The sequence below is a fragment of the Rattus norvegicus genome, chromosome 14, assembly GCF_036323735.1.
Source record: "Rattus norvegicus strain BN/NHsdMcwi chromosome 14, GRCr8, whole genome shotgun sequence".
Classification (NCBI taxonomy): Eukaryota; Metazoa; Chordata; class Mammalia; order Rodentia; family Muridae; genus Rattus; species Rattus norvegicus.
Window position 1 is genome coordinate 36491574 of NC_086032.1, and position 26261 is coordinate 36517834.

A 26261-nucleotide genomic window follows, 5' to 3' on the forward strand; every position below is an offset into this window, starting at 1 on the left:
CAGCATGATGAGAATGTCTTTATAGGGAGATTAATCTGGTGGTGATGCTGAGAACAGGTAGGTGGAACACAAAACTGGAGGAGGAGACACTAGTTGAGAATTTTATTTGCAATAATTCACACTTATCTTTTAATTTGAGGTCTATTAGAGGCACTCTACCTGGGTGAGCTACAGTATATTTTCAAGTAGGGCTTAATGTATGGGAAGTTGCCTGCGTGCACAGTAGAGAGACTCAGGTCTTGGAAAAAATTGGTGCATGTACAGACAAATTTGAATGAGAGAGAGGAAGATGGACACACTCCATATAAAGTGATGTCATCTAGTCCTGAATTTATCAAAATGGGAGCCTCTGGGGAAGACACGAAGTGTTAAGGTGGAGAGGGCTCCAGTTACATTTGCTTGTGACATACTTCTATCTACTGTGCCAATCAGGGTCCCAGCAAGAAACAGATGGTACACTGTAAGCAATTTTAGGAACTCGTCAAAGGGCAATATATAACCATAAGGGCAGGGCTAAGAGAAGCCAAGGAGCTAGGGACAGCCGAACATCCCAGGGGGGCCAGTAACAGCTAAGAAGTAGTTTGGCAACTGCCAGTTGGTGGAAAGGTCAAGTTGAAAGAGTAGGTTACTTGTGCCCAGATCCCAGAGGGAAAAGCTGCAGGAGAAGGTCAATTGGTGGAAGACTTAGTAAGAGAGGTGGACACAGTCCTCCCACCCCCAGCTAGCGATGAGGCTTCATGAGTTCCCAGTCTCACTTTCCTCCCATGCATTGATAGCCCATCCATGCTATGCCTTGGGGAAAGCAGCCAAAGTACAGATGGTAAGCATACCCCATGTGAGGAATCCTCCCCAACACACAGCAGAGGGAGACAGGAAAATAAGGGCAGTGTACAGGAGGACTTCTAACACTGCTCTCCTCTGTGCTGCCAATCCTTAACACTCAGGAGAGCCCTACAACCCAAAGAAAATATCCCCAGTGGTCTTTTCTTTACGTTTATAATTACTCAGGAGAAGTTGACATTCAACTAATGCAGCTCGGTAGTAGCAGGCTAATAAGCTAGTGAAGGTTAGATGAAGGAGAGGGAGGATATGGAAAGGATCAACCACACAATTAAAAAAAAAAAGACTGTTTTTCCCCAGTAGAGTCATGGGTCCACCATTTTCCTAGCATTGTGTTGTAGACAGTTATACTAGACACGTTGAGCTAAGGATGAAACAGAAACACACACACACACAAACACACACACACACACACAAACACACACACAAACACACACACAAACACACACACAAACACACACACACATGCACACACACTCACACACACACATGCACACACACTCACACACACACACACACACACACACAAAAACAAAACCCCCTAGCCCCCAAAGCCAAATCCCCAAAAAATTAAAAACCAAAAAGCAAACCTTTTAAAAGAGTGCTTTATTTTTCTTGTTCTAGGTCAGAGGGACCTCCTGACAGTGACTGAGAAGGAAGAATATCTATTCCCACAGTGGTTCCCTGGAATAATGTCTCTTGTCCTCTTTGTCCCAGTCCTTTGGATCACTTGGCATATCAAGAACACACTCTGCTACACAACAGCGTTTGGATATTATTTTAGAATTTCCTGTTGCCATGGAGGGCGTTGATTGCCTGCATTTTTTTCATATTTCTATTTTAGCCCATTCCGAGTTATTCTTTAAGATCCTTGTCTTTCCTTGTCTTTACTCTCCAGCTCATTTCCCCCCTATTCCACTTTAAGAAGAAAATAAATTTTAAACAGACTTTAAAAGAATTTTTTCTCTGTTTCTAAGTACTGCTTTTAACTTGGATTTTCTTGTTTTAGCTTTTATCTCTCATCCCTCTAACTTTCATGCTTCCAGCTTTTTATCTCACTGGTTCTGGCCCTTTTAGGGTTTCTTTATTTATGCTGGTTTCATCTTTAATCTTTTATCCCTTACTTTCATGTTTTGCTCATAAATCTCACTGGTTTTAGGTTTTCTTGCCTTTGGTTTTTCTCCTCTTCCCATTGCTTAGGTGTCATTTATATTGAATTTTGTCATTGTTGGCTAAAATTTTGTTTTGTTTTCTTGTGTCACAGTAGTTTTTAGCATTAATTTGATGCTTTGAATTCCTACAGTTTAACTTAACTTCTTTCTCTGCTTTTAGCAATTCATCACAACATTCTTGTTTCTCTGCTGTCTCTTATGCTTCTTCTATTTCTTCTTCCAGATTCTTTTAAAGTTTGCCTTTGTGGTTACAAGAAGGCTAGAAGCTTGGAGACATGGGGAGGAGGGAGAAGGGCTACAAACCAAACTAGACGTAGAAACTTGGAGACATGTGGTGGTGTGGTGGTGGGCTACAAACCAAACTTGATGGTTCCATAGCATCCTCCATTCGGGTTACTACCCTTTCAGGGGCCACTCAGTTCAACGAAAGATACCCTGTCTTGAGTCATCACACCAGAATGGTGAAGCAAATTCCCTGGCCATGCTATCCCGTTCTGCTTTCTCTTCTATTGGATGCAATAGGTGGTTGTTTCATTGCTATTCTTCCCCATGAAGTTTTCACTGTGTCATTTTAGAGCATCCCAGCGGTGAGGTGAATTCGTCATTGGGTAAGAAGTAGGCTAGCCTCTTTCCTGCCTTGATCTCAAGAGTGTTGTTGAGACGCCTAGTTTGTGGGACAGAATTTTTGTCTGTCCAGAGTCAGTGTGTTCTGGGAAGCTAGCCAAGATCGGTTCTCATGCCCGCTAGTCCCATCAAGGTGAAAGTCTCTCTGATCTGCTCACTTTCTGTTTGGGTTTAATGGTGACACTCTCTCTGGCACTTTAAGTACCAACTCCATTTGGAAGTCTTGAAGGAGTCTGCCATCATCAAGAAAGAACAGGAGGGCTTCCTTTGGGTCATTCTCTCAAGATGGACTTCTTCACTTTAATGGGAAATGATCCTCCAGCGCATCCATAGTGACTTTCTAAAGGACACATCACATTCCTGTTCTATTTTGGTGACCTTGGAACCAGATTCGTAGAGGGTTTTAAGATGCTTCTTTTCAAATGGCACCATAGAAGTGATATTAAAAAGTAGCTATGCCTTTTATTGCCTGAGAGGTCTCACGGTATAGCCCAAGCTAGTCTGAAACTTACTATGTAGCCTAGGCTATCCACAATCATGACAATTCTCTTCCTTTGCTCTTCCCAGTGCTGTATAAGGAAGAGTCACCACACTCAGCCTAGAAAAGTGTTCATGTCTCGTCCCTTTTTATCCTGTGGTATAGCATAGTGCAGCTATAGTGAGACTTGAAAACCAGGCGAGAAAGATGGAAGACGGACCAGTGCTCAGACCCAGCACAAATACTCTCTGTTCAAACAACTACAGCTCAAAAAGCTTGTCTAATCTCTAATCAGTGCCATAGAGCGTGCTATTCAGCAATACGGGATCCAGAAGACAGAATGTGGAGGAAAATCAATATTCAGATCCAAGTTACAACACACACTAGTTTGTGACTACTGAACAAGTTACTTCAACACGCCCCCCCCATTTTCTTATCTCTGATATGAGTAGAAAAAATTCATTTGCATATGAGATATTTGCTACCTTACCAATCACATCATAATTTCTCAAAAAGCACTGTATTATGTAATACAGTCAATTCAGGTCTCCATTTCCATTAGATATTGGGTCCCACAAATGTGTGTGTGTGTGTCTGTGTGTGTGTGTGTGTGCATATGTGTATGTGCGTTCATTCTCACCCTGTACCAACATACACATGGGTGCATGCACTCAGAAACATGTTCTTTGGGTTCATCTTGGTATTTCAGTTACCCTTCTCTAAGGCATCCTATAATCTCCACAGCATTTTCCACGCGCTCACTAGCTGTTTCTATTTACCCATATTCTTACCCTGGTTTCCCGTGAGCATCTGAGAGTCAGGATCTGTGTCCTATTCACCTCTGAATTCTTAACACGTCGCAAAATAGTTGGTAAGTGGTGTGAGGTTAATAATTATTTAATAAAAATGAGGTCTAAGGACCTACCAATAACTATGTCACAAGTATATTAAGAGAACATTCTTCTACTTCATCAGCAACGGATAGACAATATCCTAAGGTTTTGCCACTCTGTGCTGTCTTTTGAGATACTAGGTGGAAAGGGCTTCTCTGTGGTTAAAATTGTGTCTGGGTGAATGGACAACTGTACAAAAGACAAAGGTCAGAGAATTCTATGAGAAGGCCTTATTAATTATGAACACCTCATTTCCTTGGATAATGCCCAGATGGTATAATTCCACCCGAGAATCTCATCAACAGTCTATAAACAGGGCAGATTCTGAAGTGCTGTCATCAGAGACTTGAATTCCACAGCTGAAGACATTCCCTTACCACTGTTTGTTCCTTATATTCTGCTCTCCCTCTGGACACTGGATTCCTAAAGCTGCACTGAGTTCCAGTCTCTATGTATTAGTCATCCATTCCTACTGTGGGCTTGGACATAAACCAACCTGATCATAACTCATAACCCCTGTTCCGTTCATCAGTCTTCCAGTCCACATTTTATTTGGCTTGTAGCAGCACCTACCCCGTTGCCCTCGATGTACCTCTACCATCATTGTCTCTTGGTCATTCTACTACGTACAAAGTCACTTCTCCCAAGACTTCTCACTTTACATTTATCTCCTTGAGTAAATTAGGGATGTAAGAGGCTTCTTCTCTTCGGGAATATCCCAGCGTAGACTTCCCTTCTGAGCATTAAAACTGCAGTTTCAGTGTCTGCAACTCCTGTAGATAGTTTCATGTCATGACATGGCCTCTTCATCCTCTACTAAAACCTGATGTCCTTTGACATCTTATTCTTGAACTCTTCCAACAAATCATCATCATTTTCTGAACCGTCTCTTGAATCAGTCTAGGCTTCTCCTTCAGCACTGCTATTTCCCTCATATCTGGCTGAAGCTACTGTATCATTCTCTGATCTGGCCTCATGGTTTCCATGCTCTACTCCCTTAAGTTGTCTTCCATAGTGGCAGTCCCGTGGCTGACTTCAGTGCCAATACCTGGCCTCAGTGTTGCCTCATTATACTCAGGACACAGAGAAAGATCTCCATCCAGACCCAGGAAGCCCCAAGTGGACTGTTTTCTCTATACTCCAACCTTCTCTCCAAACTCTAACCCTAATAAATCTGCCTTTATCCCTTTAAACATTCAAATTTTCTCTTATTACAAACTCCTAGACTATGTGCTATTTCTGCTGGATGTGGATATTTTAATTGTTCCTCTTAGTAGCTATTTTACTATCTGTCCATCAGCTATCTTCATTGGCAAGTCTTTGCTAAATCTCTATGAGAAATTTCATTTATTATTAATGCCAAGAGCAGCATTAGTTCCTGACCACCGACTTGTTTTGTTACCTTGTGTTACTTTGTACACACAAAGATCCATGGAGTGTTTCCTGAGAGTCTAGTATATGGTGTTTACCTGCTTTGAGTCTAGATCCTAACTGATTAGGTTTCTGTTCTGACATCAGATTCATGTGATCTCCCAGGAGGTACTCAACAGTTCTACACTTGAGGGCACTTACTCATAAGTGTAAACAATGGTAATACTTATTCTTACATATTTCTTGTGAAAATCCACAGAGGTAACATAGATAAGGCCTTTAAAGGGCCCACTACATAGTAGGGCCTCAATAAACTTTTTGAATTATTTTTAATAATTCAAAATAGAAAATAATTCAAAAACAGAAAATGTTTTTGAAATAAGGTTTTATTTTGTCTCTGATCATAGCTTGTGCTGCAAGGTTATCTTATATTAAAATGACTTCTCAATCACTAACATATAGATCCTTGACTTAAAGCTCACTTTGTTTCCCATGTAATAAAACATACCGACCGTATTTGAAGGGTATTTTTGGGTGTTCAACTTTAGCTTGAAAAGAAATAGAGTAGACTACCAATGGTAGTGGTTGATTTTATGCACTAAATTAGGAAGGGTGCTATTTGTTGGACACATGGGGACACATTATAGTTTGTTCCATAGGAGTGCATAACCCAGTTCCTAACAGAAAATGTTTTTGAAATAAGGTTTTATTTGCATTTCTATTTCTACCTGTACAATATTGAATTCTATCATTAGAACCCAGGAGCAGAGGAGCCTTGTATTAATGTGGGCGGGGACATCTAGCTTGCTACATGAAATTATTTTCTTAGAATTAGTAGAAGGTTGGACTCCAATTCTGTTTTATAAAACCAAATATGTGGAAAAAGCTCACCCTGGACTGTAGCACTCCCGCAACCAATAGCTTGAAAAACATATTGGCGAAGGGGAAGGTTATTTCTTACATTTTAAAGTCCTAAAAATAATCTTTCCACTCCCTATATTCTTTGTATTTCTGAAAAATAATCTTTCTTATCCCACATCACAGATGTCTGCATAGCTACAGACTCCACTAGCAAAGTAACAAATGGATTCCCAAGATTACCCTGCATCTGTTTGCGGAGGAAAAAAGCGAAGCGCTTCCCTGCAGAGAGGAGGAATAGTCAACGCCTTTGTGTACCTCAGGTAATTATATTTGGACAAATTAGCTGGTCTTCCCCATGCCAGTCAATGTTACAAGATCTTACAGAGAAATAAGAACTCATTTTTACTTCATGTCTGAGGCAGAAGGCACACAGGCAAAAGCCCAGATTACTATTGCTTTAAAAAAGGAACTACCATCTGTTGTGTGTGGAAACTAATACTCAGGCATCCTTTAACTGTGGTAATAACTTTGAAACTGGGACCTTTTATCCACAAATACTCCTCAGGTTTTCACTAAGGGAATACATAGGTTTGGCTATTAACAGAAAAGCAGAATGGAAACAATCATTTTGTCTGAAAATTTAATGCATTGCAATTGGACTTGAGAACTAGAAATGTAGAAAATGTTGTCTACCCCTCTAATAGAGGTGGAAGATAAGTACCTAGTCCTAAAGACACGGTGCACTTCAGAAATAGGGTCTAGAGACCCCTGAGCTGGAATTGAAGCTGAAAGCCCGCTCCCCAACTATTAGCTTTTATGATACCAGAAGGTACCACAAGAGCTTCCAAAGGAAAGGGGAAAGCTATAATCCTTCTTAGTTATGATGCCTATGAGCCATATCAATGACCATCATAGTACAATGACCCTAATTGTGTAGTAATGGCAGACACGCCTTGGTGAATGACCAACTGCTCTGAACATGGACGATAGACACTTTTTTTAAGCAGGAGACCATAATCGTTACTAGAAACCTAACTGATTTCTCAATGCTAGTGAAGTCATGACTTTTGGAGGAGAATCTATAGCCACTAATTTATTAAACAAGCATAGTTCCCAATGGCAACCTTAATATTTGTCCTTATAACCACGGATAAGTTAAGTCTTCACCTCTCATCACAAGATTTCTTTGTCATGGAAACCACAACAGAAAACCACAACCAATCAAAATGAAGAGTTGTTGAGTCTAGACTCAGTGGATATGTCTACAAAACACTCCCACAGGCAAAGCTCTGGGAACATTGTGGAAGACGAGGAGAAAAGACTGTAAAAGCCAGATGTAAAAGTCAGACAATCAGGGACTTTGCTATGAGATGGTGTCTCGTAATAATGTCAGAGGCTACACTTACAAGGTTCTACCAACACTATTGTTCAGCTGTATGTTGAACAATGATGACACCCGTGGGAATGCCAAGGTGTGCAGAAAAAGCCCATGAATCTTCAACCCTACACAGGAAACTATAGGCAACTGAGAAAAGCTGGGCGCAGAAGAGATGGTCTTCTCAAGGGTAGAGCACACCAATTGGTTGTTCAGTGATAATGAGTCATCTCCCAAAACATAAATACAAATAACATTATACAGACCAAGCAGGTTATATTGAGTAATATATGTGTACATACAAATGCATATATGTATACAATAACAACTGATTAAAAAAGAGTCCATGAATTAAAGAAATGTGGGGAAAGTTATATGGGAGGGTTTGGAAGGAGGAGAGAGAAGGGAGAAATGTAATTATATTATGATCTAAAAAAAAATACCAAAACAAAAACCCCAAAGTAGATAGTAAGAGATCAAAAAAACTTCATGTAATCTTCAGAAACCTAAGTGTTTAACTTAGTAGCTTCATTATATAGAAATTTGTAAAATAACCATGTTGTCTCTCTCAACACAAGGCATACTTCTTAGATTGTTGACACTTTTTAACTTTTAGGTCAATCATGGACCATTTCAATTAAAAGACCAATGTATTTGCAGGGACTTTGCAAAGTACAAAGAACTCTACAAATGCCAGAGAGGTCCCCCGTATAAAACAAGTAGTGGAAGGGTTGTGATAGCCTTCCTAAATGCTACTTTCACAGGCAATTACTGAGTACCAAATCTCTAGGTGAAATCATAGTTCTTCCTACCGGATGTTCACAGCCGAGGAGATCTCTTCAGATCTCGCGGTACTGCCTGGCTCTAGAGGTTTTGAACCTCGGCAAGAGCTGTGACACCAGAGCCCGAAGCCTCCAGAGATGCCAGGGAAGCCTAGAGAAACCACCTTCCCACATTTGAATCCCAACCACCTTCAGTGCAATTCATCTTGGTCATACTATTTTTGAGAAATAACCCCAGAGTTTCTATGTCAATGGGTATCACCACTCCAAAGTTGTTTTAATCAAGCTGTAAGAACCTTTGCTTACAAATAATATTGTAGTAATCATTTCAAAAGTGGATACTGGCAAGTCTTCTTCCTTCCTTCCTTCCTTCCTTCCTTCCTTCCTTCCTTTCTTTCTTTCTTTCTTTCTCTCTTTCTCTCTCTTTCTTTCTTTCTTTCTTTCTTTCTCTCTCTCTCTTTCTTTCTCTCTCTTTCTCTCTCTCTTTCTTTCTTTCTTTCTTTCTCTCTCTCTTTCTTTCTCTCTTTCTTTCTTTCTCTCTCTCTCTTTCTTTCTCTCTTTCTCTTTCTTTCTTTCTCTCTTTCTTTCTCTCTTTCTTTCTCTCTTTCTCTCTCTCTCTCTCTCTCTCTCTTTCTTTCTTGTTCAAATCAGAATTCAATAAGGTGCAAACTGCATTATCTGATAAGTCTTTTATTTTATTTTTATTATTAAAACAATTTTAACTTTAAACATATTTTGATCTTATTCTTCCCCTCCCCAAAGTTCTCTCAGCTTCCCCCTCCCTAACCTCTCAACTTTTTTCCTGCTTAGAAAAAATAAACAAGATCCAGTACAACATCCCCCCCAAACCAAGAAAACAAAATAAAACACCACCCAAAAAGAAAAGAGCAAAAGCATCAAACTGTAACCAAATAAAAGCACACATAAAAATGTGGAGTCCATTATATGTTGATCCTGAACACAGAGTGGTTGATTTACCCAGTATTACTCTAATGGAGGAAACTAATTTCTCTCCTAGCAGGTATAAATGACAATTAAGTTGTTATCTTTTATTCTAGTGACTAGGTATCCATCATCCATCCATCCATCCATGCATCCTTTAATTTTTTAAAAATATAAAATAAAATATAATACAGCAAAACAAAAACTATCATATTAAAATAGGACAATACAGGGGTGAACACTAGCAGCAAACTACTAAACTGAGAATGGGACCCCTGTTGGAGGAATTAGAGGAAGGATTGAAAGAGATGAAGGGGCTTGCAACCTCATAAGAACAACAATGTCAGCCAACCATAGCTTCCAGGGACTAAACCACTACCGAAAGACTCTACATGGACTGACCCAGGGCTCCAACTGCGTAGGGAGCAGTGAATAGCCTTGTTGGGCACCAGTGGAAGGAGAAGCCCTTGGTCCTGCCAAGGTTGGACTTGTCTATCACATTTTGAGACCCCAGACCAACTATAGTTGCATCATGTAAACTAAGAAGTTCAGAGATTAGGTCTCCATTGGAGTGCTCTCAAATTGTACTTGTATTACCTTTATATTAGGGTTCACCCACATTTGCAGTATTATCATTATGGGATGCATGGCACTCCTTCTTCATATATTAACCTCCTTACAACGGAATGTGAATGTAGAGGTTTTGGATATAGCAGTTTTACCAGTAATTAGGTTCAAATGAGATAATTTGTTTTGACTCTAACCCAATATGACCAGAATTCTCATACACAAAGGAAATTTGAAAAGTGGCATGTGAAAAGTTCTACCTTATTGGAGAAGCTAAACTGGTACTGAGTTTAAGGCCTTCCCCAGGTGGAAGTAGGTATGTGGGCTGCTAGGGAAGAAAAATCATTGACAAATCTACCTAGATGTGAGCCTGATGGTCTAAAATACCGTTTATTTTCACATTGTGTTTAAGACCCACATCACAGGCAGGAACACTTATCTGGTACTGTAACCTGCAGGAAACCTGTGACTGAGGAAGTCATAAGTCCCAGGAAAGGACCCATTACTGTTATTGTGATAAATAGACATTATATCAAACTCTTGTGCAAATATTTATACACATAGGCCAATGCAACTCTCAGCCATCTTTAAAGAAGATTCTATTTTTTCAGTAGTCAGCATTTAATACTAAGACTCAATTGGTCAAAGTGCAGAGAACAAGGTTTATGGAGCAGGCACTCCCAAAAGGACATCTATCTCATTCCTCCACAACTCAGACACCATTGCAGAAGAGGTGGCAGAGAACATATAGGAGCTAGAAGTTGAAGGAGACTATTTCAAATCAGTGTCCTCTGGGCACAGCAAGACTGCTGCACTCATGAATTCACAGCAGTTGTGGTTGCCTGCACAAGACCCATACAAGATCAAGCCAGTGAACATTCCAGCATGAGAAGCCTCAGGGCCCCTTGTAGCAGGGGAACTATTTATAGTTGAGGGCTACTTAGAGAAGGAGATTAACTTTTCTTCAAGGACATGGCCCCAGTAGTTTGTCTATGCTCCAGTGGATGAGCCTATGCCCATGTGCCTATTGACCATACTAACTGAACTCAGTGAGCTTTAAAAAATAAGATGAAAAGAAGAGATAAAGTAGGAAGAGGGATGTGATGTTTTGAGGGTTGGTCTGAGAGGAGGTGGATCAGTGTTTGGAGATAAATATGATAAAATGTATTATACTAATTGATGGAATTTTCCTTTGGACTTACTGTAACATTCAAAGGCTGTATCTTTGGCCTAGTTTTCTGTGAAGATTCATCAGTTCTTTCACACATAGGACAAGTCCTTAAAATGAATCTTTCTCCTTGTCTTTCTGTTTGTCTCCCTGTCCTCCTACCCTGTTTGTGTTTCTATGGAAATTTAAAAATTGGATTTTGGACTCTATCTTATTTATAACAAATCTAATCGTCTTTAAACATTTACAATCTAAAGGGAAGAATAATCTGCATGGGCTACCTCTACATCATTCATTCAGACATAGTGATGTCACAATGGCATGGCTGATGGTACCTCCTTCTAACAGCGTGTCTTAGAGAAAGCCACCTCACCTCTTGACATTATGTTTATTTATCTGAAAAGTGGGAATAAATAAATAAGGACTATAATGGTAAAATGTTTTTATGATGTATTTGTAATCAGGTCTTTTTCCATTATAAGTCCTCAAGACATGCTAGTTATGCATTCCACATTAACAATGTATTCTTGTGGCTAGGTTTCTTCATCCTGGGCAGTAAGAGTCAGCTATAGTTAGTTTAAACATGAAAGATGTTATTAAAATCCATTTAACAAAGATGTTTGGTAACTCACAAACTACCTGAGAGTACAATGGAACCATACTCTGAGGCTAGAAATCCAAGTGAATGGCATAGCACTGGTCTTAGGAAGTCTTCACTTCACCTGTCATGATGTCACTCTGAACATTGCTGTCAAGAGCAGAGGATGGATGAGGTCACTAGACCTGCTGTTATAGAGCCAGTTTTGTCACACTGGATACTCCAGGTTGCTCTCTTCTTTAGACCACTAACTTCCATTATACTTTTTCAGTAACTGTGAGTGACTAGTCGAACCTTGGTTTGCCTCACATCAGGCTGCAAAGGGAGTTGAAGAGCAAGTATCAGTAGGATTCAGGTTTGGCCATGGGAGACAAACATGAACTTCAAGATGGCAGACGTGAAACAGAAATGCTGAGTTCTCAACAAATGGCTGACACACATCACACACATAAATTGAGATTTAGAAAAATCTTATGACTGGCCACAGAATTTGATTTTACTTCTGTATTTTTTAGAACTATAGTCCAGTCCTCTTTGTCCTTTATACTTTTTTTTTAATCACTGCTGCCCATAGTAACTTCCAAAGTTTTATTCAGAGTTTCCTAACTCACATGTGTTGAGAATCTTGGTGTGGTGGGTATTAGATGAAGGGTCAACATTTTTCTGCAACTCATGAAGATACTGAGTCTTTGGAATATCTTAGAAGAACATATTGAAAAATATGAACTTTTGAATTAGGAAGGATGAGACTTTCTGTAGGTTTATCTCCTTTGGTTTCAGACTTTCCATTTGTAAATAACAATAAAATTTATATGCTTGCCCCTGAAGGCTGTTTGTGAAAATTGGACAAAATACAAGGTATATAAATAGCACCAAGTAAAACTGACATGCACTGTAATAGTTTGTTGGCTTTCAGTAACATTAAAACAAACAAATAAACAAACAAACACAAAAACCCAAACAATATTTTTACCTGATTTTGTTTTATTTCAATCCACAGATTAAATTACTTTGTGGTTCTTTTTTCTGAGTGATCTTATTAATAAACATGACATGATGGGAACTTTCGAAATGAAAGGAGCAGCTTGAAACAACACCACCAAAACTAGATCGAATCTTGCACACTATTTTTATTAAGGTCAATGACTTGCTTCTCTACCCTACATCAAAACATCAGTCTTGTAACACAAGAAGAGAAAGATCAATTTACTCATGGCATTTCAACCTCAGGACCCGTATCTCTCCATTTTGTCTTTTGTTTTGAGTATAAAGGCAACTAGAGGAGAGAGCAGCAGACAAAGGACTATCAGTTTGGGTACTGGCTCTAGAAAAACTTTGCCCCAAATTTGTTCCTTGGAAGTGTTAATTTCCTGAACCAGGTTTGAAAACTAGAGGATGTTCCTATAAACACAATTGTTTCCAGATATATGGATTCAATAAAAAAGGTTTGTCATCTCAAAAGTAATCAGACACTTCTATTTGCTTGTTTATTTATTTATTTATTTATTTGTTTGTTTGTTTGTTTATTTATTTATTGGCTATTGGTAAATGTATTCAATCAGTTGCTGATGTATTTTGTGTGCCTGGCACTAATGGTATATAGGAAGGAGAAAGGAGAAATACATTGTATCCTTTGTTATTGATATCGTTTACAAGGCAGTTGGATGATGGTATTCAAGTTGAGATTATTAGCTCTGAGGAAGGGTATCATTCATCCATCAATCATCCATCCAACAGTTATGTGCTGAATGTCTGCTAAGTGCTAAGTCTATGTGCTGATAAGTAGTAGCCACTGTCAATGTAGGCACAGCAGGTGCCAGGACATGTACTCCTTTCTTCATGTGTCTGTAGAGGTTAAAGAATGGCCCCTATGGAAATGCAAATCAAAACAACCCTGAGATTTCACCTCACACCAGTGAGAATGGCTAAGATCAAAAACTCAGGTGACAGCAGATGCTGGCGAGGATGTGGAGAAAGAGGAACACTCCTCCATTGTTGGTGGGATTGCAGACTGGTAAAACCATTCTGGAAATCAGTCTGGAGGTTCCTCAGAAAATTGGACATTGAACTGCCTGAGGATCCAGCCATACCTCTCTTGGGCATATACCCAAAAGATGCCTCAACATATAAAAGAGACACGTGCTCCACTATGTTCATCGCAGCCTTATTTATAATAGCCAGAAAATGGAAAGAACCCAGATGCCCTTCAACAGAGGAATGGATACAGAAAATGTGGTACATCTACACAATGGAATATTACTCAGCTATCAAAAACAATGAGTTTATGAAATTCGTAGGCAAATGGTTGGAACTGGAAAATATCATCCTGAGTGAGCTAACCCACTCACAGAAAGACATACATGGTATGCACTCATTGATAAGTGGCTATTAGCCCAAATGCTTGAATTACCCTAGATCCCTAGAACAAAGGAAACTCAAGAGGGATGATCAAAATGTGAATGCTTCACTCCTTCTTTAAATGAGGAAAAAGAATACCCTTGGCAGGGAAGGGAGAGGCAAAGATTAAAACAGAGACTGAAGGAACACCCATTCAGAGCCTGCCCCACAGGTGGCCCATACATATACAGCCACCCAATTAGACAAGATGGATGAAGCAAAGAAGTGCAGACCGACAGGAGCCGGATGTAGATCGCTCCTGAGAGACACAGCCAGAATACAGCAAATACAGAGGCGAATGCCAGCAGCAAACCACTGAACTGAGAATAGGTCCCCCATTGAAGGAATCAGAGAAAGAACTGGAAGAGCTTGAAGGTGCTCGAGACCCCAAAAGTACAACAATGTCAAGCAACCAGAGCTTCCAGGGACTAAGCCACTACCTAAAGACTATACATGGACTGACCCTGGACTCTGTCCCCATAGGTAGCAATGAATATCCTAGTAAGAGCACCAGTGGAAGGGGAAGCCCTGGGTCCTGCTAAGACTGAACCCCCAGTGAACTAGACTATGCGGGGAGGGTGGCAATGGGGGGAGGTTTGGGAGGGGAACACCCACAAGGAAGGGGAGGGGGGAGGGTGATGTTTGTCCGGAAACCGGGAAAGGGAATAACACTTGAAATGTATATAAGAAATACTCAAGTTAATAAAAAAAAAAAAAAGAATGGCCCCTATGGGCTCAGAGATTTGAATGCTTGGTCACCTGGGAGTAGGTGTGGCCTTGTTGGATAAAGTGTGTCACTGGGGGATAGGCTTTGAGCAGCCCAAGCCAGGCCAAATGGCTCTCTCCATTTCTGTCTGTAGGTCTTGATGTTTGCCGTGTTTGCTACCGTGTCAGCTACCGTGTTTGCCCCAGTGCCACCATGCACTATGCTCCTGGTCATGAGGATAATTGTTACGAGGATAATGGACCTCTGACACTGAAGGCAAGCCAAAGGGAAATGCTTTCTTTTATAAAAGTTGCTGTTGTCATGGTGTCTCTTCACCATGATAGAGCACTGAATAAGAATAATGTATCTAATGTTTTCAGCAAACCTATATCATTATAATACAGAAGAAGAAATATAATGTTTGAAGGGATAGCTAGCTTGTTCGAGGTGTCAAAACTTGAAAGGGGTAGATCTGACTACAGAATCCAAATGTAACCTCTATTCAATAGCCTCTCAGGAGAAGTCTTGCCTGTGACTCACACAGTTGATGAACCAAGCGAATAGATCCATTTAAGTGCAGCAGGAAAGTTATTGCTCCCTCAGGGTCCTTGATATAGCTGCTCTACAAGTGCTACCAATTTCTATAAATTGAGAAAACAGTAATTAGGCATACTGAGTTGAGATCTGGGGCCAGAGTGTTGCTATAATAGCTACAGTCATAAGTAGGGGTGCAAACAGCCACAGTAAGCAATGTACTGCCTTGCAGAATGACCTCAGGAAGTCTTTAGAAGATGCTGGTCTGTTTTAGCCACTGCAAGTTCAAACGACTTCTTGTTCTTTTTGAGACTGTTTTTGTTTGTGAAACTGGAATGTTTTTATTCTAAAACGGTCTGCTCAACCTCTGGAAAGGTACAGTAGAATGTTTAAGGCATGAATGTGCTCATTCATGGGCCTGTAGACACTCAGGACAGTGTTTTTTTTCTCTTTCTTTTCTTTCGTGTGTGTGTGTGTGTGTGTGTGTGTGTGTGTGTATGTGTGTGTGTGTATGTGTGTGTGTGTATGTGTATGTTTATGTGTGTGTGTTTGTTTCAGGGTGATAGTACTATGGTAATGAGTTACGAACAAAAGAAATCTGTCAAGTTGGAGAGCAGATGGAGAGGGAGGTCTTCAGCACATTCAAGACAAACAAAACCTAATTTGGCCATTGGGGAAAGGTAAGAAGAATCCAATTTTCATCATGTAAATGCCATCATGCTAGAGTCAAGAGACTCTGAGAAGCTGTGAGAACCGAGTACCTTGTAACAAGTTGATAAGTCATAGTGACAGGGAGCTCCTGCCCTTAACTATGGTTTATGTATGTAGTACAACATGACACATACGTGTGTGAGCACACATACATGAGCACACACACATGAGTGCACACACAGACACATATATACTCAAACACATGTGCACACACATATGTACATGCACACACATGATGGACTGTACCCTAAATCTATGAACCCAAAAAACCCCTACTTCTTTAATCTGCTTTCATCAAGCATTTTGGCATAGCAATGGGACAAAGTTATAACACAGGAATTAAGCCTCATTTATTGTTGGTGGGAAAGGAAATAGTAAAACCACTCTGGAAGGCAATTTGGTAGCTTCGTAAAACTCAATATATGGTTATGATATGATAGCATAATCACTTTTTCAAAAATAAGGAATCTGTTAGACAGGAAACCTGCATTTGAATGTTTACAGCAGTTCTCATGGCTACACACAGAAGAAACCAAGATACCCTATCATCAGTAATTAGATAAATTGTAAAGCATCCAGACAACAGAATATTGTTCAGCAGTAAAACAAAAATGAAGCATTAAGGCATTAAAAACATGGAGAAGCTTCAACGCATATTCCTAAGGGAAAGGAACCCACATGATCTAAGTCTCAGATATTCCAGATAGGTACATGTTGAAAGCCTCTTCTGTTCCTTAACCAAAAGAATTTATAATGAACTCATTTAAATAGTTTATGTATTAGAAAGCAATGAGAAGAGCCTAAAATGTTTCCAAAAGAAAAACTATCCACAAATAAATTCAGGAATTACAAAGAAACTGAGTTTCCTAATAGAAATCACATGGGAAGCCAAAAAATAGAAACATCAAATTGATTTGTAGTATAAAAGTCACAGATATCAATTCTATCAAATTCAGGGGAGTAGAAATGTATTGTCAGACACACAAGGCCCTTTATAGTTTGTTTGTTTATTTATTTTGATGTATATACATGAATTTGTTATGTGTATGTATGTATTTGTGTTTCAGCTGCCAGTGTAGGCCAGAGGTCAACCTCTGGTGTCCTACCCCAGCATCCATTAGGGCCTCACAGAGCCTTAGAACTTGCCATGTAGGTTAGAGCCAGTGAGCTGCAGGAGATCTGCCCACCTTTCTGTACCCTGGTCAGGGTTAAAAGTGTGAGCCACCCAATCCTACATCTGATAGAGGGCTAATATCCAAAATATACAAAGACTCAAGAAGTTAGACTCGAGAGAGCCAAATCGCCTTATTAAAAAATGGGGTACAGAGCTAAACAAAACATTCTCAGCGGAGGATTATCAAATGGCCAAAAAACACCTAAAGAAATGTTCAACATCCTTAGTCATCAGGGAAATGCAAATCAAAACAACCCTGAGATTCCACTTCGTACCAGTCAGAATGGCTAATATAAAAAAAACTCAGGTGACAGCAGATGCTGGCGAGGATGTGGAGAAAGAGGAACACTCCTCCATTGTTGGTGGATTGCAGACTGGTGCAACCATTCTGGAAATCAGTCTGTAGGTTCCTCAGAAAATTGGACATTGAACTACCTGAGGACCCAGCTATACCTCTCTTGGGCATATACCCAAAAGATGCCCAAACATATAAAAAAGACACGTGCTCCACTATGTTCATAGCAGCCTTATTTATAATAGTCAGAAGCTGGAAAGAACCCAGATGCCCTTCAACAGAGGAATGGATACAGAAAATGTGGTACATCTACACAATGGAGTACTACTCAGCTATCAAAAACAATGACGTCTTGAAATTCATAGGCAAATGGAATGAACTAGAAAATATCATCTTGAGTGAGGTAACTCAATCACAGAAAAACACATTTGGTATGCACTCATTGATAAGTGGCTATTAGCCAAAAAACTCGAATTACCCAAGATACAATCCACAGACCACAGGAAGCTCAAGAAGAAGCATGACAAAATGTGGATGCTCCCAATCCTTCTTAAAAGGGGAAAATATCCATAGGAGGGGATATGGAAGCAAAGTTCAGAGCAGCAACTGAAGTTATGGCCATTCAGAGCCTATCCCACATGCGGCCCATATATATACAGCCACCAAAACTAGGTAAGATTGATGAAGCTAAAAAATGCAGGCTGAAAGGGACCAGACATAGATCTCTCCTGAGAGACACATCCAGAGCATGTCCACTACAGAGGTCAATGCTAGCAGCAAACCACTGAACTGAGAACAGGACCCCCCTGGGGGGAATTAGAGGAAGGATTGAAAGAGTTGAAGGAGCTTGCAATCCCAAAAGAACAACAATGCCGAAAGTGTGGGGGGGGGGTGAAAAAAAAAAAAAGAACAACAATGCCAAGCAACCAGAGCTCCCAGGGACTAAACCACTACCAAAAGACTATACATGGACTGACCCAGGGTTCCATCTGCATATGTAACAGAGAAAGCCTTGTTGGGGCACCAGTGGAAGGGTAAGCCCTTGGTCCTGCCAAGGTTGGATCCCTCAGTGCAGGGGAATATGGGGGGCAGTAAGGGGGATGTATGGGGGGAATATCTGTATGGGGGAGGGCGAGGGGAGAGAATGGGGGCTTATGGACAGGAAACCAGGAAAGGGAATAACAGTTGACATGTAAGTAAAAAAATATATCTAATAAAAAATTAAAAAAAATATGTGTGAGCCATCACACCTGGCTTTTTAACATATGGAAATTTGGGATAGAACATAGGTCTCTCCATTTGCAAAGCAAACACCTGGTCAATCAAGCCATTTCCCCATCACCTCATTGTTTAGATTTAAGTATTGTCTCTCAGGAATCTACTAGGTCTAGAAAGGTCTGGAGAACAGCTATTGTAACTGAAATCATGAGAAGACAGAGCTATGGGAAAGAGTGCTCTACTGCTTTGAGAAGAAATGCACACGTAATATTCTCCAATACTGAGAAGCAAGTGGAGTTGTGAAGGAAGGGTAATCTAGATATAGCACACTGAATAGCTCAGCTATGAACAATGTTCACTCAGTTATGAAATTGTGAACACTGCATATCAACATTCCAAAATATTTTGATGTGACTAAGAATTCTGCTAAACATATTAAATATTTACCAACTGCTCTGAAGGACTATATAGCAATACTGAAGGCCACCTGGGGTGTGATGTTGTTGTAAAAATAAAAAAAATGTATAATTGTCTTTTACCTCACTAGCTGTGGCACCTCAGTGTCCCAAGATATCTGCTAGATATCTTGGCGGAAACACATCCCAACTCCTCGGTGGCCCAGAGTCTTCTGCTGCCGCACACTTTCCTACACTCAAACCGTCACATAAAAGAACATACAACACACTAATCTTTGACCCAATTGGTAAGATATAGTTGCCCACCTAAACATACAAAGCCCAGTACCATCCATCCCTTAAGAACATTAATAACAACCTGTAAATACACAGAGCAGAATCTTAACGTCAGCCCCTATTGTCCTGCCATGGCTTCTCTCTCTCTCCCTCTCCTCTCCTCTTTCCATTCCAGTCTCTCCACTTCCTTCAAACTTCTCTCCCACCCATCCTTCCTTCTCTTCCAATGACAGGCCTCCTCCTATCCTGTATCTGCCCCTCACCTGTATTTTACAAATTCAATGGGGGAGAAGGTTCTGGTGAAGTCACCTGGGTTCTGAGTACATGACTAGGCAGCTGTCCTTGGGGCAGTGGAATTAGCATCAAAATACAGATAACTCCAGGGCAAACAACAACTGTGTGAGACTTTACTACTTCCATTCAGCTGTAGCAATAAAGTAGATGTCTGTCACCTGGGAACCTTCAGCAGTCAGCATTTTCCAATTTATTTGAAATTACTGTCACATTGGTAAGATGAGTTAATCTCAAGATACTGGTATTTGTGAGACAGAAGGGAAAGGTGTGTGTGTGTGTGTGTGTGTGTGTGTGTGTATTGGTGGACTGTTGTAAAGACAAGAAAATAAATCTATAGAAAAGAAAATAAATCTATCTAAACTGTATACAGATGTATACAGTTTAATGTATACATCACAAAAACTCCTCCCTTCCTTTATCCCATCCTCTCTTCCATACCATTTTTCCTCTCCTAAAATGGAACCTAGGGCCAGCAGAGAACCGCTCTACTCAGGTCTACTCCTACCATTACGTTTCTATATTGCTCAGTAATCTCTGTTTAGCTAAAAACACTTGAAAGAAATGACTAAAGACACACAGGTCAGGAAAGACTTGTGACCTTTCTTCCTTTTCTGCTTACTGGATGTTCAGTGCTATGGAGAAAGAAACAAAATATCCTATATCAGCATTTCAAATACCCAAACCAACTAAGTGTGACGGTGTGTCTAACCAGCGACAAGCAAAAGATAAATTGCCTGTATCTTTGGAGGGTAGAAGAAAGCGCTCTAAATAAACACAAGTTGTGTGGTGATAGAAATTCAAACACAAATATCTGTCTGCTTTCACAATTTAATATTTCCTGGGCCCCAGGAGTGTTTTATTACAAAATCAGATCATCAATATCAATCACTTTAGCAACATAATACCATTTGATACCTGAAGAATGTGGTAACTCCTATCTGGACCCTGTTTTATACCCAAACTATTCTTTTGTTGCCCCTAACAAGACCTAGCCATGGGCAGCACCAAGGAATTACTCATTGTGAAGTAGAACACTTAAGTCTTCATTAATAATTTGAAGTTAGCCTTACATGTCCCAGGATGGAGTGCTATCCAAGGGGGATTTCCTGTTCTCAAAGAAGAAGTGGATGGGGTAATGGGGGGAGGGATTTGTAAGGGTGGAACTGGGAGGAAAAGAGGGAGGGGCTACCAAGGGATGTAAAGTGAATAAAAAAAATAAATCGTTGAAAAAATAAAATGTAAGACTCTTCCCACACAAATTTATTTTTGCTATTGTCCTTCATAAAGTTAAGCAAATTGTTTGTTTAGTCATATAGACTCTATCAATCCTAAAATATTGAAGAAATTTATATTGTGTTGTGTTTAAGTTGTGTTGAACATTAGATTCTGAGGCAGGAAGGCATGGGTTCAAGGTCTTTGGACTTAACTAGTAGTATATGTTGGGCAAGTGAGTTTAAAGTTTCTAAGTCACTATTATTCATCCTAAGGCTCGTTGGACTTTATGTAAGGTCTCTTGTAGGAGGGAGCCATGTAGGCTGTATGATTCTGAGCCCGTTGGAAGCTATGGCCCAGCAGCCTTCTCAGTCAGTTTCAGAATCACAAGCTGGTGGTTCCTTGGTGAGGTCAGTATTTTTAGCTTTGGAACTGTTAGGAAGTCTGCAGGGGGTTTTCACACATTCAACAAATTAGCAAAGGTCATCTAAACAAATCCACTAGCTGCGTCCATTGGCCTGAGATTCTATCAAACGAAGGCTGTCATATGAAATTAAAGAACTTCCCATTGTCTGTATTTCCAGTATTGCCATTAAAAGGGTCAAGCTGAATTGTAGTTTAAAATGATCCATTAAGATTGCATTTCACTTTAAAAAATTTAAATTAATTTATTTTTAATGTGTTTGTTAATTTATTTTGCCTGCATGTATTTATGTGCACCACGTCTATGCCAGTTGCTCGCAGATATCAAAAGAAGGCATCCAATCCCTCAGAACTGGTGTTACAGACAGTTGTGAGTCACCATGTGGGTGCTTGGGATCCAGCCCCAGTCACCCAAAAGAGCAGCAAGTGCTCGGAACCACAGAGACATCTGTCCAGTCATCAGATGAATTTTAAATCACAGATGTTGACCTTGGTAAAATCTATTGTTTTCTGTCTAGATCCTTCTATTTTCTCAGCATATTTCTGCCAGTGTAAACCTTTCATTCTCTTCTCTGCTTGAGCTCAACTACAAGATCCATTTCCGGGAAGTCACTCTGAACCTTTCTCATGACGTTTGCATGCCTATTTTTCTCTTGAACCAGGATTGACTTGTGTTTGAAGGTCGTGTTTTGTGTGAAGGTTTGAAACATGGGTCAGACCGGGATCTGACGCTTTATCTAAGCCTCTAATTGATCTAAGCCTTTATTCTTGATTGATTATCCAAGCTTATGACAGTGTACCCACACCATGGCTCTTACAAAACTGTTGAAATGCTGTGTCTGGGGGAAATGCCTCAGTGGTTAACATGCTTGGGAGGGTATTAATTAGGATCTTTGGGAGCCAGGAAGATGCCAAGTGGTCATGCCAGTCCAACCTCTAAAAGCAGAGATCATGTTCTCAGGGCAAGCTGGTGAGTGACACTAGTCACACTGATACTTGAATCACTCCTGGGCTTGCATATGCATACGCGCACATGTGTCCACATTCATGAAAATATGCCTAGACAGACACCTGCACAACACACACACATGAAAATGGAAAGAAAATTTACAGTGTTGATTTCCTTGCTTCCAATGTTGCCATAAATAATGTCAAATAATTAAACTATTTCTCTACTTTGTTTTTGTATTTGTGGTGCCAAACCTTCAGCCTCCTAAATATTAGGTAAACACGCTGCCATGACTTATATCTTCAGTCACTGCTTTACCACGCACTCTGAATGCTGCCTTTCCATCAGTGTGAACCACAATTTATCAGCTCCCTCAGCAACCCCTTTCCTTTGTTGGATCTAATTTTTTTTCAGAATTGTACTTTGTTGTTAAGCTGATGGACTGCATAGAAAAAATGGATGGAATTCAGAGCCCTCTTTATGAAAAATCTGCTGGGTAAATATCAATCTTCAGAGCGAAAAAGTTCCAATCTTACACCTCCTTTCTTGTTCCTTTACTTTAACCAGTAGACAACATAGTAATTCTGGAGTCCATTTTCTCACTGTTTTCTAGTTACAATAACAGGTCTGGGTTTTTCATTCATTTAGTTTTCTTTTGTTTTAGTTCCTATGATGATTTGTTTTAAATTTGTACTGTGTGTGTGTGTGTGTGTGTGTGTGTGTGTCTGTCTATCTGTCTCCCACCTTTGATCGAATGAGATGGAGATTAAAAAAAAAATACATCCTCTTTCTACTCCTTCACTGAACCACAGCAGTTATAGTTTACAAACCATTACTTGACAATTAATTCCTCATTTTAGACCTGATTGTTTTATGTTAGCCCAAGCAGATTTTAAGCTAGAAAATATTCTCAGTGTTTTACTGTATTTTCTACATACCTTAGAACATGTGCTCATTGGATTGTTAAGTTAAATTCCTATACATGAATCTCCTTTCAAAGAACTAGTTATGTGATTTTGACCACAATGTCACTGAGCCTCAGGGGATCTGACTCTACTCAGATCTGTGTGATAGGCTTGGCAAATGATCTTTTTGGGCTCTAAGATTCTAAGAGTTTGTGTTTTCCAAAATTACTATTATTATTACTGCCAGACTTAAATACTCCGGGACTTAAATACTCCAGGACTTAAATAAGAATTTAAGTTGTAAGTCTGATTGTATCTGAGCAGTAAGCATGACTAGAAGGAGGAAACCTTTGAAATTTCAAGTTGACTGTGGGATAGCAACCCCATCCTTTTACTTGATGCTGGAGATGGACTTTCCAAGTTCCCACTACCCACTGTTAAGCATTTCATCTAAGGTCCCTCCCTTTGAGTCCGGAGTGTTCTCTCACCTCCCAGGTCTCTGGGACATAGTAGAGGGTCCCTCCCCACCTCCTCCTCTCTGAGGTTGCCTGTTTCCATTCTTTCTGCTGGCCCTCAGGGCTTCGCTCTTGTTTCAGCTCAAGGGGAGGCCCCAAGGCCAGACACTATTATGATGTTATGGTGTGCTTACAGACAGGAGCATAGCATGGCTGCCCTCTGAGAGGCTCAACAAGCAGCTTGAAAGAGTCAGATGCAGATACCCAACCAATCGACAGAAGCCAGGGACCCCTCTGGTTGAATTAGGGAAAAGATAGAAGAAGCTGAGGAAGAGGACGACCCCATAGGAAGACTAGCAGTCTCAGCTAACCTGGACCCCCGAGGTCTCTCAGACACTGAGCCACCAACCAGGCAGCATATACCAGCTGATATAAGCCCCCCAGCACATATATAGCAGAGGCCTGCCTGGTCTAGCCTCAGTAAGAGAAGATTCACCTAACCTTCAAGAGATTTGAGGCCCAAGGGAGTGGGGAGATCTGGTGGTGGTGTAGTGGTGGTGGAAGTGGTGGTGGTGACATCCTCTTGAAGATGAGGGTGGGAAGCAGGAATGGGATGAGGAACAGTCTGAGGGCGGACTGGGAGGGGGATAAGGACTGAATTGTAAAGAAAGATTTAATAATAATAATTATAATAATAACAATAATAACTCCAAGTTTACACTCAGCAAGTGCTGATCACAGTTCTTTTAGAATAAAGCAAGTGGTAGGAGGTGGTAGATAGAGGGATACACTGAGAGTTAAGATCTAATTTGGTGTCCAGCAGTGCTTATTAATTAAACTGTTTTCCGTTTTGTGCCCTAGGTGTTTCACCAACAGAAAGAGAAAAATTAACTGCCAGATATTCGTGAGGGTGCAAAGTCACACTGTGTCACATGTGATTATGATTACGTTGATAGGGCACGGCCAATGGTGTGGATCTGAGACTAAGAATCACGAAGTGGCGCTTGGTGACTCACTGGGGACACTTGCTTGCCTTCATCGTTAACTGGATGGTTTGGACAATGTTGTTTCTCAAAATAACTGGGGCACCACTATATTCTAAGTGTTCTTCTAAAATGCAAGGACTCCCCAAACTTGAAATTTCTCCTCAGTTGCAAAGTGGTGTAGAGAACGAAGCTCTGTCAAAATGTAGGCATGTAAGGCTCTCTACATAAAATGGTCTCCTTAAGACATTTTTAAGTGAGTAGAGTGCAAACTTAACAGATAATACAAAATGGGGCTCCGGGGACTCTGCTGGTCTTAGAGGGCTTGTTATCAAGTTAGCGACATTATAAAAAATATCAGAGAAGAAAAACTGGAAAAGAGTGTCCCAGCATCCCCTTCTCCGTGTTTGAGTTTGTCAGGAAGAGGCGTTTGGACTCGCTCTGCTCTAAGCTTGTGTCTCCAGAGAAGACCGATGCTGAACTCCCATTCCTGGAGGTGAGAGCATCAGAGTCAAGGGCTTTGGGCAGTAAGTGGAGCTGCTAAGACTGCCGAAGTTGGACTTCCTTCTATCCAATTCTTGCCAGCTTTTCTAATCCTTGTGCACGTTTGTGGATCCCCACACTAGGAGGATCCAACTTGGGATCCAAACATGGAGCCCTTAATCCGTTGAGTGGCTCTTCTGTTCCCTTGATAAGATCTTGACAGGCAATAAAATGCTAAATGTTAAATTGAAACTCAATGTATTTATAGAGAGAGTAAGAGCACTTTGGGGGAAAAGTCTATAGTATTCTTTTAAATTATTTAGCCATTATTTAATAAACTATTGATTTGAAATGTTCAGAAATATCCCAGGGATTTAAGCAAGTCGTATTTCACAAAGTAGTCTACTTTTTTTATTCTTTATTCTTTTTTACAGTCCAGTTGTTATCCACCTCCCTGTCTGCTCTCTGACTGGTCCTCATCCCATTCCTCCCACCCCCACCCCCAGTCTCCAAGAGGATGCCCCACCACCCCCCACCAGACCTCCCCACTCTCTGGGGCCTCAAGTCTCTCAAGGGTTAGGTGAATCTGCTCTCTCTGGGGCCAGACCAGGCAGTCGTCTGCTGTGTAGGTGTCAGGGGCCTCATATCAGCTGGTGTATGCTGTCTAGTTGGTGGCTGGCTCAGTGTCTGAGAGCTCTACCCAGTGTCATGCAGGAGAAATGACAAATGGTTTTAGAATACATGGAGTACAGCCCGTAGGTTACCGCAGCCACATGGGTGAGCCTCAGTGTGGCATGGCCCTGAGGTCTGCGTGTCCTGAAGACTGTATGCTGTTATGGAAGTCTGTCCTGCTTGCTGCCCTTACATCCCTCTTAGTCTAAAAATTATATGAATAGTGAAAAATGTGAAAAAAAGAACTATATGAATACTTTAAGGGGGCTTCCAGCCTCTCACTGGACAGTAGCATTCACGGTACTAATGTTTGATCTCTTTCAAGCATTGCTGCTGGAGCAGACTGATGATTCTATCGCCACCCTAGAGAAGAACATAGAGACATAGATTGTCAACACTGACTACATCCTTAGAAGACATTTGGAAAAATAAAGTTGTTAGTGAAGCTACGTTGAGATGCTTTTTACTACTGGCTCTGATGTAGAAA

At 40.5% G+C, this 26261-nt stretch overlaps 1 protein-coding gene and 1 long non-coding RNA gene across 3 annotated transcripts in view; one reads left to right on the forward strand and one right to left on the reverse strand.

The window, feature by feature from the left end:
* Positions 1-25427, forward strand: part of LOC120096598 (uncharacterized) — a 39199-nt gene extending 13772 nt beyond the window's left edge. The window contains exons 3-4 of one of the 2 annotated variants that reach the window (XR_005493249.2): positions 6423-6559; positions 24498-25427. This is a non-coding gene — a long non-coding RNA (uncharacterized LOC120096598). Of the gene's footprint in view, positions 1-6422; positions 6560-14928; positions 15090-24497 lie in introns of those variants that run through there. The other variant, XR_005493248.2, reaches the window with a different exon arrangement.
* Positions 1-26261, reverse strand: part of Gabrb1 (gamma-aminobutyric acid type A receptor subunit beta1) — a 483582-nt gene that overhangs the window by 57235 nt on the left and 400086 nt on the right. The gene's annotated exons all lie outside the window — the stretch shown is intronic.